Here is a 15,792-nt window from a genome sequence, read left to right as displayed (position 1 = left end):
CTCAATGACCTGGTTTGTAATGGGAGTCAGGAATTACAGATTAAAACAGTTGAGCTAAAATATCCTTTATCTTTTCAACCAAACTATGAGTGGCTCTTGTATTGGAAAAAAATAAATAAATAAATAAATAAATAAATAAATAAATAAATAAATATATAAATAAATAAATGGTCCTTTGAAGAGATTATAAATATGTATTAGGAATTAAAATTTTAGTCCTCTTGATTAAAATTGATGGAAATCCCCCCGATTCCCCACAGTCAGCATTAAATGAACATTAAGAAACACTTGAAAGCATGAACCTAAGTTGTCAGTCCAATGTGATGGTTTTATCATTACAACCTACTCATTACTTTTAATATTTGAATAAAAAGACAACATTAAAGCAAGAATTTACTTCTTGCTTCTGTAGCTCTCTTGCAGAGCCAGAATCACAATATCTATGTCTGGCTCCTGCCCAAGGCCAGAAGTGTCAGATGCTCCTAGGCATTTCTTTAGTTGCTGCACCACTTTACTCACATCTGAGTTTTATACATCGTTCTTGACTCAGATGAACACCTTATAAGCCATAACAGTTATCGCTTGCCTTACATGAATTGAAACAACTTAAAAAGGAAGCTTAAGATTTGAGTTGATCTTAATTTAGACAAAATAGAAACTGATGTAAGAGATGTAAATGGTCTTTACAGACCAATGGAGTTAATTCATTTCTGAACTCCATTGTCAGTTTAGAAATTCAGTGATCTTTGGGTAGATTTAGACCTTTGGCACTGCAAAAATTCACTCAATAGATTTTAAACCAAAAAGCATTTTACTGGAAAATCTCACAATTTCTTTTAATTTGCAGAAGCTTATGCAATTTTTTTAAAGACCCATTATGTGATGTTTCCATGTTCATACAGTGGATACTCTTTAAAAATATGTTTTTAGATGAAAAACATGCTTAGAGGAACAACATTAAAAACCATTAAGACCATGAGATGGATGTGCAGCTCAGTGATGCACTAAGCCAAATTAAATAGCTTGCTGTTTCCAGCAGGACGGGCCCACTGCCCATTCCCCTTTCCTCGCAGCTGGTCTGGCTCTTAGCAGAGCCCTGGGGCAAGGCGATTCAGCTCACCCAGCTGGGAGCAAAAGGAGCCCAGCCAGAAACAGCAAACAAGCAAACAGGGGGGAGCAAGCAGTGAGCCACCCCAAGGGGCTGCTAGAAGTATCTAACACTGCAGACAGAATTAGATCTCAAATAAGTAAGAACTCCCACATCTTGCAATGAACATTTCAAATTTCCATAGTACATCATCTAACTCTAACTTAAAGTAGTGGGACCAGCTCCTTGGTTAAGATTCATGATGAGCACTTAATTGGCACTTGGGACTTGAACATCTTCCCAGAAACACCTACAAATCAAACACTGCAAAACGACAGAAGGACTGCATATTTCGTTTATGAATTCAAACAAAGACACTGGTTTTACGCTACACTACATAGAAAAATGCTCTCTAATCCCCTGAAAGATTGGTATTTGGGGCATTTTTATATGAACTTTTGCAGTCGGACAAGCAAAGAATTAGCCACAGGTTCAAGCCCTCTGCTGAAACAGTCACTTCATCTGAAAATGAGCACGGTTCAGCTCTTTTCTCTGTACAATTCAGACCTGAACCTCGACATTCATCACCTCTGAGCACAGGTGATCTCCAGACAGGTGGTAGTTTATACAGCATGGAGTAACCAGCTCTGTCAGCAGCTGCTCAGACTCACCCAACCGAAACTGGACACCAGTCTGCTGAGTAGATTGCTCACTTGCTTTATGGAAGACAAGACTAAACCCCCCAGCTGGGATCAGCAACAACAAAAATTTGAACCTTTGCTTCCCGCATGGGTTGCTTATACATTAAATGATTAACTAGCCCAAGGTGGGTAAGTCTGACCTTTATTTCAGCTAGAAATCAAAACCTGTATTATTCCTACAGATGCTGAGCTGCAAGAACTCAAACATTTTCCAGCATAAAACATTTCACTGAGAGGTTTCCAGCTGGCTCCAGTGTCGTGTTCAAAGTTCAGACTTTTTAATCACAATGTCTTTAAAATAATAAATAAAATAAAAATAATATTAATAAAATAAATAAATAAATACATTCTTTATTTGACTAGGAAATGTTGATAGGATTTTATTTAAACTTTCCTCCTATCACTGTTACACTTCCTATTAGGTCGAAAAATGCACAGGATGCGGTACTATACAGGAATCTACAAAATCTACCAAAATACATTCAAATGTCAAATAGGTCACGCTACACTTCGTGCAATGAGTTTTCTTACTGCTGCACATCCTCACGGTGTTTTACCAACAGGCATGTGATATATGCCTTTCTTAAAATAACACTTACTAGTCCATAGGACTTGTATGCTAGTGCATGCTTTAGGTTGTAAACTTGAAAATAGTATGAACTGTGGTTAGTTACTTTTTCTCAGAAAATGCAAATGTTTTTTACTATCCTACTGTGGCAGATAGTAGTCTCAGAAGCATACTCTAACCTTGGAATACAAACTTGAGGGTTGTTTTTAAAGTTCATGTTTATTTTCATTGGCCTGTCTCTTAAGTAGACAAGTGGTTTTTTTTGCAGAAGCACACCAATTACATCAGCCATTCCTGGTTTATACATGTCACAAATTTCTCTATGAAAAAACAGACCAGCTATGGAGTTTAAACACTGGCATGCACATAATACCTGAAGATAAAAAATATTTTCTAGGGCATATCCCCTGAATTAGGTGCCAGTGTGGTCATTTTTAGCACTTTGTCTTGCTTACTTACGGCTTGTACTGAAGAGCTCCATAAAGCAGCTGGTGAGAGAGGCTTGGTTGGACCACTTGTGAACAGTTTTACCTAAACCAGATTCATCCATGAACTACAGCTTGGGCTCCAAGTGCTACCTCTAACCCAGTATAATCAGGAGGAACCCCATGACCACCCCAGCTCACCTCTTCATTCAATAGTTTCTGCAGAGAAGCAAGAGAGCTCTGCCTGCACGCACACCAGCATGTGCTCTCCACCGTCCCTGGCCTATACCATGGCATAGAAGGATAGCCTAATACATCTATTACAAGCTCCTTTCCCTCATGCTGTCATTGCGAGACCTGTTTCTCATGCAGAGGTCCATGCACTGGAAAAAAAAATAAATAATAATAATAATAATAAAAAAAAAAAAAAAAAAAAAAAAACACACGTCTGCCGTCTGCTCAAACCATGCTGCAGCCCTTTGTACCAGTTTATATAAGCTTATTAATATTAGTAAGACCTAATGCCAGGGATTTTGTCTCTGACCAAAGGAATCCTAACCTAAGGCATATATTTTTTTTCTGACCTATCTACTCAACATGAAAATTGCACTGCTGCACACACTTAAATTCTACAGATTAAAAAGATAATCCTTCTTCCTCTTCAGGCAGTATGAAACTTGCTTTCAACACCAAAATTATCCAAGTTCACCTACCATTAGTGTGTTAAAGGAACTGAGGAAGAAAAGCAAACAGATGACAAAACGCTTGGATTTAATGTTTTAGGAAATGCTTGCATATTATGATTGCAAACACAGGCATTGCTATATCACATCAGAACATCAGACCCAATCAGTGATGCACATCCAACCACTCAAATTACCCTGGTGTTCCAGCAGCTCACTGCTCTGACTGTACTGGTACTACTCAATTACATTCAGAGCAAATACTTTCTGATCAAGCAGGTAAATAAAGCCAGAATCAAGCCCACAGCTCTAGCTCTGCCCCCAAAACACATCTCCCTCTGTGAGAGATTCACTTCAGAGTAATGCCAATGCACTGTTGTGCGCAGCTCGAAATCCATACTGAGCTGAACAGTCTGACAATTAGCAGCTGAACAAAGGTGAACGTTTCCTCATCTCTAATAACACCAAGATGCGGGCAACTAGCCAAGAAGCTGATTCATCCAACAGAAGCATACACACAACTCCTGCAAGTGCTTCTGAAGAGCACACCACTATTTTCAGTAAGCACATATGGAAACTAAATAAGTCTCAGGTTGCATTCAGGTGCAAAAGGTTGACAGAGTTCAAACATGCAGTCCCAAGTAGCTGCAGCTTGGGCAGCCCTTGGTATTGACCCAGGAACTTCAACTGCAGCTGCCCACCTGCACACAAAACAGATTGCACAGAGGTGTTTGTTCAGCTAAACATTAAGTCTATTCAAAACCATTTATGAATACACACCAAGGATTTCTTTAGAAATGAGCCTAATTTATATCAGGCTTAACCTTCAAAGCTATTGTTATTATGCCATTAAGTTTGAGCAACCATGTGTTGAAAATGTGTGTATAGCCTTTGTTATGCAGTTAGATTCTCTACTCATCTGTGGAACAACCCCATAAACGTTTCTGCAGCCTATAGATTAAGTAACAAAGGATGTACTTGTGTCGTACCAACCAGCATCACGCAGCCATTCTCAGCTGCAGTTACAAAATTTCTTTCTGGGATTACAGAGCACAATTTTCACACATACCCACGCGACTACATATTACCATCCTGAAATGAAATTTAGTAACTGAAAAGCCTCAATCATTTTTGTAAGCTTTATTCCGCTTCTTTTACATCAGCTTTAATTTGAAGAATAGACTCAAATGTACAGCGCATTTCAAGAATTCTGTCAGCAGTACCCAACAGAAATCTCTGTTTAACAGCCTCTGCTGTCCAGCATCAATAAATTAAATCTCTTTGTACCAGCTTTAGAAAAGCTTTATTTGTGTATTTCATATTAGTTGAAGTTTATCTTTGATCTCTACTTTAGCAGAGCTCATACATATTGCTAATAAATTGGCACATTTGGGAACAGTTGTTTTTCAACAGAACTAATTTTCTTGCATTCCAGAACAAGCTTACCCCAAAGGTCCCTCCTGTGCCTGATCCCACAAACTGTAGGCAGGGAGGGATCTCAAAAGCAGTCTGGATAATCCCCCTTCCTGCTTCAAGGCAGAAGAGTGACTTCCATTTAAGTGATGCCTCGCTGGCAGTTCTTACCCTCTCTTAAAATAATCATTCTCTTCTTTACACTGCTCAAAACCAACCTATTCATTTTTTTCCTTTCACAGATTCTGCTTGATTGTTCTCAATGTGTACATGTTCATCCATTTGAATGATGTCTCTCTTGTAGAATCATAGAATCATTAAGGTTGGAAAAGACCTCCAAGATCATCTGGTCCAACTATCCCTCTACTACCAATGTCACCCACTAAACCATGTCCCTAAGCACTAAGTCCAACCTTGTATGGGGCGTATGACCCACAAAAGTAATATGTTTATAAGTTCTACACATAGTATATGAAAGGAAATTCTTAGATGTTCATTTTAGGATAGTTATAGGCAATGTATTCTATTATGGTTGTTAACATTTAGTGGAACACTTTTATTCTTGTCCATCACTGGTCAACAAAGTCTTCTTTATTGTAATTCTGATCACATGGCTACAATGACTTTATTAGAAATGTTTCCACAGACAAGGAATTTTTACTATGATTTATTATTTTCAAATTATTCAGATTATTTTAACTCAGTACTGACCATCTCCCATCTGTTACAGAGGAAAGGGCAAATGTTTACCACATATGTTCTAAAATTATGTTTATCTGCTCAAACAGTGGAAATCCCATTTTTTGTATACAGCACAACTACTTGGTAGTCCTCTGTGTCAGAACAGGAAAAGATGTCTCCTTGTTTTCATGAGAGACTTGAAGGTGATTGTAAATTATGAGGTGTACCATTAACACAAAAACTTATTCCACCACGTTAATTAAGATGAACTCTCTCTATTTTTCATTTCAGATGAAGGGCGGCTATTAATCTCAACTGTGACTCTGTAACTTTGAAATATAGTCTCTTAGGAACTGTGAGCAGATTTAACCATGAATAACTAAATGTGCCTAGATACATGAAGTTATATTTAACTATCTCCCCAGATAATTAGATTGGGGAACCTGAATCATATGGCTAGATTAATTAAGATAAAGCAGGACATTTGTAGTAATTAAGTTAGCTATTTGGTCTCCTTTCTAGTGCAAGGAATCAAAGATGACTGGCACTTTAGACTGCGTATGCCCCATAAATAAGGTCCTACCAAAGCCAGACAGCACAGAAAACTCCAGCGGACAGTCTCATTTTATTTGTTTGCTTTAAGAAGAAGACTCAAGTGACCAGAAGAGCTCCTTCCCTGGGGGAGTCCCTGACACTGCTCAGAGGAGAGAAGGTTTCTGGAGCTGGCAGGGTGGGACAGACAGGAGATGCAGGCTGGGAACCTGCAGCTCAGGAACAGAACCATGAAAATGCTGGGGGCAGCTTGTAGCGGACCCATGGTCAGGCCCCAGAGGTGCTGGAAAGGAGCTTCAAAAGCAGGGAGGATTGAGAATTTGCTGCAACTCGAAAAACCACCAGGTACTTGAAACCAAACCTGTGCTTTAGAAAAAAGGCATAAATATTTGCCATCATGAACTCATTTGGCTTGAACATGACCAAATGACCCATCTTGCTGGCATTCATAATGAATTTGCACAGCAGTTGTGTTGTTGTCTCCATCACTTATGGATGTGATGCTTTATCTGGGCACAATGAAAATCTCAAGCAATTGGAAGTAGATCCGAAGAAAGGTTTCTCCATGAAAGATGCTCAGGCCTTTGTGGCTGTGACAACTACCGGCCTTCATGTGATATGCAGCCCAGAAAAGCCCCAGCTTAACAGACAAGCTTTCTCTATTATAATAGCAAGTATTCTATGTCCACCCACCCCCTCCCAAAAAAAAAAAAAAAAGTGTTTTGCACCTCACTAATGTAGTTTAATTCTGATCTTGTGGCAAGTTGTTTAATGTCCTACAGGAATCAAACAAATCTAGTTCTTCTTGAAAATAAGACTGGCAAGGCAAGCTACCACAGATTTATTTTTTTTTCACTTAGTCATGAGCCCTTTTTTGCTTAAAAATAAAACACCATTAAAAAAATTAAAAAAAAAATCCAATTCCCTTGCACTCAGCAGAAGGAGAAACCACATGAATATTTTTTTTTTTAAGCAATAAAAAGTTAGAAGTGTTGAATGCTTTTGGCTGGAAGAACTCCAAGATGTCTATATTGTCATAGGATTTGCATAAAATACTTTTTAAGATCAAGTTCTCGTGTTGATATGATCTCACTTTAGTGCACATATAGATTTGGGAACCCTCCATGCAAACAGTGGGGGTCCTGTAACATTATTAGTTTTAGAGCTTAAAATTAAAGTTTTTAAAGGCATTCTGTACTCATATTCCTGCTTATTACAAAGGAATGAGACTACACTTAAAGTTTATGCCATAGACCTTACTGCATTCTGTGTATCTGCTAATGCACATATTGCATGTTAATGTGCAATTAATGAGATCTTCTGTGAAATGTGTTGTGTTAGTTCCCAGCTGTAAATATGGACTTCTAGAAAGGATAACCAAAAGAAATGGCAACATAACCAGTGTGATAATTTAACAGAAAAACTATCTGCAATGTTATTACAAGGAAGGGTGCAGAGCCAAAGTTAGCTGAAAAAAAAAAAAATAATAATAAAAAATGAATGAAAAGTACTAGCTTGAAGACCTTTGAATTCTTTTTACTGTGACACATTTACAAATACATGGTATGCACAGAGATATATAAGATGTATCCCAACATGTTAAAATACAAAGTTCCTATAAGAAAGTATATCAAATGGCTTCTTTAACCAGGAGCAACCATGCCAAAGAGCTTTCTGTTTGAAGTAGAAAGGAAATAAAAGCTGCTGAGATAAATATTTCTATTCTCAGACCATAAATTTACGGTCATTGTTTCAAAGCAAACTCATGGACAGGGTTTTTTTCCATACCACAAATCTGTTAGTGCAGAACTGGTGAGCTATTTCACTACTCCTCCTTCACTACTTGTTGCTTCTCTGTTTTAGTTGTTGAGAGGCTCGGATGCTCAGTCAATGACTGTGGGAGGGCACGCAAAGCCACTTTGTGCCCCTTAACACCATCCTCCATGTACCACTCCATGTCAGAACAGAGGAGGCAAGTATTTTAAGTTGTTATGTTTAGCCTGCTTCAAGCAGGAGAAATTCATTATATTTATCATTTGTTGACTGGATATGGTTTCTCCACAATGCTTTGTTGGCAGCATCGTTTCAAGAGATGTTTACAAAACAAATATGTGAAGGTGATTTGCAGTGTAGTTTGAATCCTTGGTAACAGAAGCTACGTCTGTACTGAAGGCCACTTTCAAGACATCATGGTTTTGTGGATTGCCATTGTCACTCTATTGCTTGGTCAGGCATGAGAGACCGTGAGGAGCACCACGCTCCTCTTATCATTGCCATCAATAATTTGTTCATAAAGCCATCATCAAACAGCTTGTCCAGAGGAGAGAATGACAACTGAACTTTCACTGACCTAATAATTGTTCTAGTGCTTACAAAAACGTTGTTGTAATATTAGTTCTCTTGAGCACTGTTGTAGATTTTAATATTACATGCACTGGAAAAGAGTACATGCAGGTGACCTATTATATTTGACTGCACAATAGGGCTGCATGTACTTTGCTTGGTTCTAAAAGCACTATTCATTAAGACAATGTCACCAGTCCAAGGCAACTGCATGTAAAGCTTGGTCCACTATGCTGAAAGCTAAATGCTACTCTAAATATCACCTATGGAGCCTAGCACTGAGAAAATCACCAAAATGGTTATTTTAGCAATTACAAGACTGGTTGGAACATCAGACGACCACAAGCAGCTTAAAACAGGTTCTGCTGATCCTTCTGAACTGTAGGATGGTCTTCTTCAAGATGAAGATCCCTGAGGTGGGAAAGAAGAAATGCAAACAGAGTGCAGGAACAGAGAATGGATAAGTTCTTCTTATCCCATAAACTGCAGGCATCAGATCCATCAGAAAAAAAAATTGTCTGCATGGACAACTCCTTGTCACACTCCTTGAGCTCCCACATCCTACATGCAGCTTTCTAGAGGCATCAGGATGCCCTTGGCTGTGAATCCTGGAGTTATGCAGAGCATACACAAGCTGCAGCAGGAAAGGTAAGAGGTTCCACATTTGCTTCAGTCTGCTAATTTAGGGACTTGAATTAGAGGCTCAGATCCCAAGCAATCAAGTACACTGTGGAGGCTTCAATGACAACACATACTCCTAGTGAAAATTCCTTGTAAAACAAAGCTACGAACCACCACTGTGTTCTACTGCCTCTCAATGAAAAGATGGAAAGGAAGAAGCTGGGAAATCTGGCCAGGTTCTCGTTATTACTCCCTGGGGACCTGTAGTCTCCCTCCCTTCACACGGCTTGCAGATCTCCAAATGAAAGTAAAACTCAGCAGGCAGTTCTTCTCACAGACACCTCAGTGAGACCAGCTGTCCCTAGCACAGGCTGTTCATTCACTGGTGCCGAGCACACACCCAGGGCTGAGCAATGCTGCTGGAGGAGCACCAGCCCCACTCTCTCAGCCCATCTGCTTCAGAAACCTGTTTAGAGTACCTAGCAAATCCTCCCTATTTGCCTCAGCTTTTGTGGTGAAAGCAAGAAACCCAGAAGAGCTGCTTTCGCCATCTCAGAGCTCACTGAATTTGCTTCCTCCCACCAGCTCAGCCCAACCAGCAGCAGAAGTCAGTCATGCACTTACCAGTGCTGGCCAAAGCACAAGCAGCAGGAAACTTTGCTTACTAATGGGGAATGCCATAATCATCTGACCATCACGTCTAATGGTGACAGCATTCATCCTCTCTGTTTCCAGATTCCTAGTTTTGTACCACCTTTAGCCTGTTTTGTTGTTTTGTTTTTCTCCCAGAATGACGTGCTTAACTGCTCTGAGGAACTGTGATTACAGGAAGCTGATGTAGCATTTCTCAGGCTCCAGCCTATCTTGGATAAACAGATGTACATGATGTACATGACATGTTTGTCATGATTTTACCCTCCCATGCTGACTGCATGTTTGTAACTGTGGGTTTTCACTACATCTTGATTTGGTCTTGTTTTGTGTGTGCTTTTCTAAAGTAGATAGTGAAAGAGACATGTATCAGTTCTGTTATTGTTGATCTGTTCTATTTTGTCTAATGCTGCTTCATTCGTTCTCCATAGTTCAGCAATCATCTTAAATTTGTCTAGCAAATACAAATCTACAGCAAACTACTATGTGACCATCCACTTTATCTTAAAACAGTTAATAACATCAAGCTGTAATTTTGAATAGAAGCCTCTCCTTCAGCAACCAATCCCTCAAGGAAAACAGTAACAGCAGAAAATAAACTGATAAAACTGGCTCTAGCCTTTGAAGGGCTTATACTCTACATCCCATTGTGTATTTAAGGTCTGTTGAAACAGAAGATGGCCAACAGCCCCCTGATTTCACTACTTGTATAGGAGCAGCTTCCATTTGTCAGGTAAAGACATGATGGCATACATTTCTGCCATTAAAAGTAATCCTATGGCAAGCTTTCCCACTACAGTCATTTGGCTTTTGCTTGGAGTAAAAAGCTTTGCTTCAGTGTTGCGTTGACATCCTCCTCATGCCAACGCGTAGGTACTACTACCAGCACCATGACCTCATTAGCAAACATCTATCAACACACCTCTGTAAGTAGCAGAAGGTAGGTAGTTGAGGCCCAATCTTACTACACATTCAGTCGTTAATCAAAATGAAGCTCCCACCATCAGACATACTGTTTGCATTAAGCACCAAGGGCACGCTGCTTTAAACAACTGCTAGGGAATCGTACACAAAATTACATCTTTTGAAAATACATTCAAATCCCTATAGGATATTAAAAATAATAATAATAATAATAATAATAATAATAATAATAATAATAATAATAATAATAAAGAATTAACAAAAATAATAATAAAATCCCTGGATCAGCAGATCATAATCATACGTGTCACTACGTACAAGGCTAAAATCTAAACTAGACAACATGTGCCCAAAAAACACGTGTCTAGCCCAGCAGCTACAGTACCGGTGAGGTACTTGGCAGTCGACACCCCACAAGTCCGGTCGACGGTGCAGCCTGCTGCAGTTTGACTCTGCAGAACCCAACACCAAACACATCAAAAGAGATCTGCCCCTGATTTATATCCTAAGACAGAAGGGTTTTATTAATAAAACTGTTTCCTCAGACTTAAATTCCATTAACCGTACTTAACAGGGAGTTACTACACATCTTGCCCCCAGGCAAAACCTGACGGCTCCACATGTGTTAAAAATTAGTATCTCTTTACATTTATTGGTGTGCTGAAAAAAAGTCAAAGGATTTTATTTTCAGATTCTGGCAAGTCAGTAATCTTTCATGTTTGAGGAATCACATTGCTATCAATCAGTTTCTATTTTGAACTTACACATTTTCATATCACAAATATCAACCAATAGCTACGTTTTTATACGAACCACATTTCTCCATCTTGATGCAAGAAGCTTAGCTGGCATCATGCTTTTAAGAAAGGCAGCTGTGTGATACAAGATGCCGTAGAGAAGACTTTAATGTTCATTCCATCCTGCACGAGGTGCTTTTCCCCTTCTTCCCTCTGCATTTTTTTAAATCTTGAAAGCATTTCCTACTAATGCATGAAACCTCTATTATGCTGCATATGGTTTCTATTTTCAAGTCTCTAATGCTTTCAGGAATTTCTTTGATTTCTCTAGTTGTTACTTCATTCTTGTCATTACTGATTGACACAAAAGAAATAACCCAAGCCCCTCCTAAGATTTCCTTCTTTAGTTATGAAGCTGTCTTGATGCAGACAGTACTTCAAAATGGCCTGCCTTTACTGTCCCTGCAGGAAAGAAGGTAGGGCCTTGAATATTGGTTGATAAGTCTCTGTTGCATTCGAATAGCATCCCCTTTTTCTTACTTGAAGCACTCAGACTTAAACCATTAAATTTGCAGAGCACCCAGGGACACTACATTCACACCTAAAGACCTAAATCAAGACCCAAGTCAAGTCCAAGGATTTTCACATAAATCTGTATATACAAATTCCTGGAAAGAAAAACTCTGAAATTATTGTATTCAAAACTATGTGACATCAACATGAAACATAAAGTTTCCAAGTAGTTAGTAGCTCAATGGTAGTCAAAGCCTTGCAAAGAACCTCTCCCACGATTTCATGGCAAAGCCTGCTTCTGCCCTGCAGCCTGTTCTTTGTGCCAGCTTCTGTCCCTCTGCGTGCCCCATTGGGACATGTGTGGATGCCAGCACAAGAGAAGAATTTTGCATTGTTTGGTCTGAAGCTGTCTTGTACACAGGAGGCTCTGCTGAAGGACTTCACGGTTCACTGCATGGGGCAAAGCTACCACTGGAACACAGCACAAATACAAGGAGCTTCACTCAGAAAATACGATTTATTCCAGAGGCTTAATGTTGAAAGACCAAAACTGACAAATACATAAGGACAGACAGTTCTAATCAGTTGTGAAATTATGGGGTGTGCACTCTGTAATCTCAGGGAAAGGGTATGCTCCAAAGGTGTGCCACTTTCTGAGATAAATCTGCCTGTTAGTACCAGGTTGCTTTAGTGGGTGTTGCATTTCAGATGCTAAGAGGCACCGAAAGAGAAGAAGGGAAAAAAAAAACAACAACACACACACACAAAAAAAAAAAAAAAAAAAAAAAAAACACCTGGTCACTGCTTCACGCAATAACTGGGCCAGTAGTTTTACCAGTTTTAATGCCGATTCCTTTTCAACTGGATGTGAGGATATGATACTCTCAGAGATTCATATCAACAGAAGAAACTGCTGCATGATTGCTTTTTGGCAGCTATGTATAAACAAATTCCCCAAATTACACAATCGGCTATCTCACACATGAAGCATACAAGAATAGACAGAGCCACCAAGAATTTCCCCTCTTTGGGTTTATTCCATCCACAGCACAGCCAGTGCTCTCCAGCAAAACTACAACAGCCACGCCAAAAGGAGGTATTTGCTGCATACAATCCCATCGGCTGGTCGATCACAAAGCAAAGCTCCTCGCTTGTCCAACGCTTCATGCCATGAGGAGCAGGCAGAGCAAAGCGTAAAAAAAAAAACACCTCTGGTCACATCCTGGCTGCATTCCTCTCCCCCTCCTATCCCCAGCTAGAGCTTGGGGGCTGTGAGCAACATCCTCGAAGGCACAAAGGAATCTGCAGGTATGGAGAGCAGCAGCAGCAGAGCAGATGCCGCATCTCCCTGCGTATGGCACTCCCAGCTCACGGTCCTGAGTGCTCAAGGGACAAACCCACCGTGCCTGAAGCTTGCCCGTGGCTCTGGGCAGCACCTGGCAGGCAGAGAAGCAGCTCTGCCACAGGTTTGAGGGCTCTGATGGCTGTGCTTCTCCAGAAGTGGCCTTCACTGGAAACACCAAGTGGTCGCAGCTGGAGGCCCCAGGGTGTGCGCTCTGCAGCTCACGTCCGCAGCCCCAGAGGGGAAGCAGCAAAACCCCACGGCCGCCCTCCATGTGGGAGCCCGCTTGCGAGATTCTTTTGTCATCTTTGAGCTTGGCGAGTGTATCGTTTCTCTGCGAGCAGAGCCTCGCAGGTTGCCAGCTGGCAAAATTTCCCACTTCACAACAGGCTGCAGGAGAGCTGCAGGACCCGGCGCCCCAGTCCTGAGCACGGGCCCCACTGGGGAATAAGGGGGGCGGAGGAGGAACGGGCAGCGGTGCCAACCCCGAGGTGCAGCCATCGGAACAAAAGAGCTTTCAAGATGTCGCACTGGCAGGATCCTCCCGGGGAGGGCGAGCAGAGGGGGATGCTCCAGAGGCTGCCCGGCAGCCGGGAGCGCCGCTGGCTCCCCCTAGGTGGAAGCGGGGCTTCTCCGCGACATCCCTCGCGTGGCACTGAACCGCAGCGCATAAATCACAGCCCCCCCCCCCCCCCACGCCCCTCCGCCGAAAGGCCCCCCCCGTGCACGGCCCTGCCGAGCGGGTGCCGCAGCCGAGCACCCCCCTGCCCGCAGGAGGGGCAGCGCCGCCCGCCCGCCCTCGCCCCATTTTCCGCGCTCGCTCCCTCGGGGCGCAGCGAGAGGGGCCGAGGGGGTTCGGGAGCCCCCCGGGGAAAAAGGAGGGGCTGCGGGGGGGGGGGCGCCTTTGTTCCTCCCCATCCCCATCCTCGGCGGGGCGGGCCCCGCGCATGCGCCGGGCAGAGACAAAGGAAGGGGCGGCTGCGCCCCCCCGGCGGCGGGGAGCCCCCCCGCGACCCCCACCGCACCCCGGCTCCCCCCCAGGGCCGTGCCGGGGGCGTTTGGGACACGCGAGTGCGTGGGGAGAGGCGGCACGTCGTGGGGGAAGAGGGGCACGGCTCCAGGGGGGCGCAGCTTCCTCGCTAGGGGGGAGGGTGGAGTGTGATAAATTGGGGGGAGGGGAGGGGGGGTAAATATGTCGGGAGAAGGCACTCGATGAATATTCATGGCCGAGCGCATCCGGGCGCTGCTCCCGCAGCACCGGCACGGCACCGGCACGACACCCGTGGGCTGCCGCGCCCACGCGTGGTGGTGCCGGCGTGGGCAGCCCCCGCCCGAGAACCAGCGCCTGGGTGCCGGACACAATGGGGAAATAATGGGGGAATATGGGGGGGAATGGGGACCGCCGCCCCCCGGCGCGGAGCGGAGCCCCCCGCGGAACCGCCGCCCCTATGGGGGGCCGGGCTCGGCCGCCCCCGGGCTTCGTTTTTCGGCCCCCTCCCCTCGGGAGCGGACCCCAGGCGGCGAGAGGGAACGGGGTGCAAAAGCCTCTTACACCCCCCTCCCCTCTTTTTATTTTTTATTTTATTATTTTATTCCATTTTTCTTCCCACCACACCCATGGCTTCCCGCCACCCCCCAGGGAACGCGCGATCGGGGCGTTTAAATTCCTCGGAAATCCCGTTTTGTGCCTCGAAGGAATTCGGTGCCCGGCGCCTTCCCTCTCGAGGAACCCCGCTCCTCGCAGCACCGCACCCCAAACGCGCCGGGGGAGGCAGCCCCCAACCCCACCACCCACACCACCACCACCACCCCCTCCCCCCAGCTTCAGGAGCCCCTCTCCCCACACCTGAGACACCGGGGGGGGGGGGAATAATAATTAAAAAAAAAATAAAAATAAAGGCAAGACTCTCCGGTTCTGCCCCGCAAACGGCACGAGCGGGGCTCCCCGCGTGTTACCTTGCGTTCCTCTCCTCCGTGCCCCTCTCGTGTCCGCGTGTGGCCGTGTCACCGAGCGCCCCGGGTGGCCCCGTGCCCGCTCGCCCCGCTCCGAGCGCTGCGGCTCCCCCGCTCGCCGCCCGGCACTGGAGTGCCTGGTGCCTGCTGGAGCAATGCCGCCGCTACCGCGGCTGCTGCCTCTGCATTTCTCACTCTCTCTCCCCCTCCCTCTTTCCCTCCCTTCCCCCTCCTACCCCCCCCCTTCTCTCTCTGTGACAGTCTGTGGGCAGTTCAAAAGCCACCCGCACTTATTTATTTATTTCGGGGGCTCGCTGCGCTGCGCGGAGCTCACGCTTAGGGGGCGCACGGAGACGGGGGTTTGCGGGGGTCCGCAGCCGCACCTTGCATCCTTAATCCCCCCATCCCCCCAAAAAAACCCACACCCAAAGCCTCGGGGGAAGAAGGAGCCCGTCGGGGATGGGAAGGGGAGAGGGGTTTGCCCCGAAAAATCTGTGTGCTGTGATGCCGAAGGCATTGAGGAGGGGGCGCTGAGCCGGGGGAACAAAGGGGACGGGGGACAGCGAAGGGGTGGACGGGGGGAGAGGGAGAAGAGACC

General features: G+C 44.1%; 1 protein-coding gene across 1 annotated transcript in view; it reads right to left on the bottom strand.

The window, feature by feature from the left end:
* The window catches only part of BASP1 (brain abundant membrane attached signal protein 1), a 51,722-nt gene extending 36,385 nt beyond the window's left edge, over positions 1-15,337 (bottom strand). Inside the window, exon 1 of the mRNA XM_084508729.1 lies at positions 15,198-15,337. The gene's annotated coding sequence lies outside the window, so the exon portion shown is untranslated. The remainder of the gene's footprint in view (positions 1-15,197) is intronic.
* Between the last annotated feature and the right edge of the window lie 455 nt (positions 15,338-15,792).

The sequence above is a fragment of the Aythya ferina genome (assembly GCF_964211825.1).
Source record: "Aythya ferina genome assembly, chromosome: 2".
NCBI classification, from domain to species: Eukaryota; Metazoa; Chordata; class Aves; order Anseriformes; family Anatidae; genus Aythya; species Aythya ferina.
The sequence above is the reverse complement of the archived record's forward strand: the minus strand, read 5'-3'. Positions and strand labels throughout refer to the sequence as shown.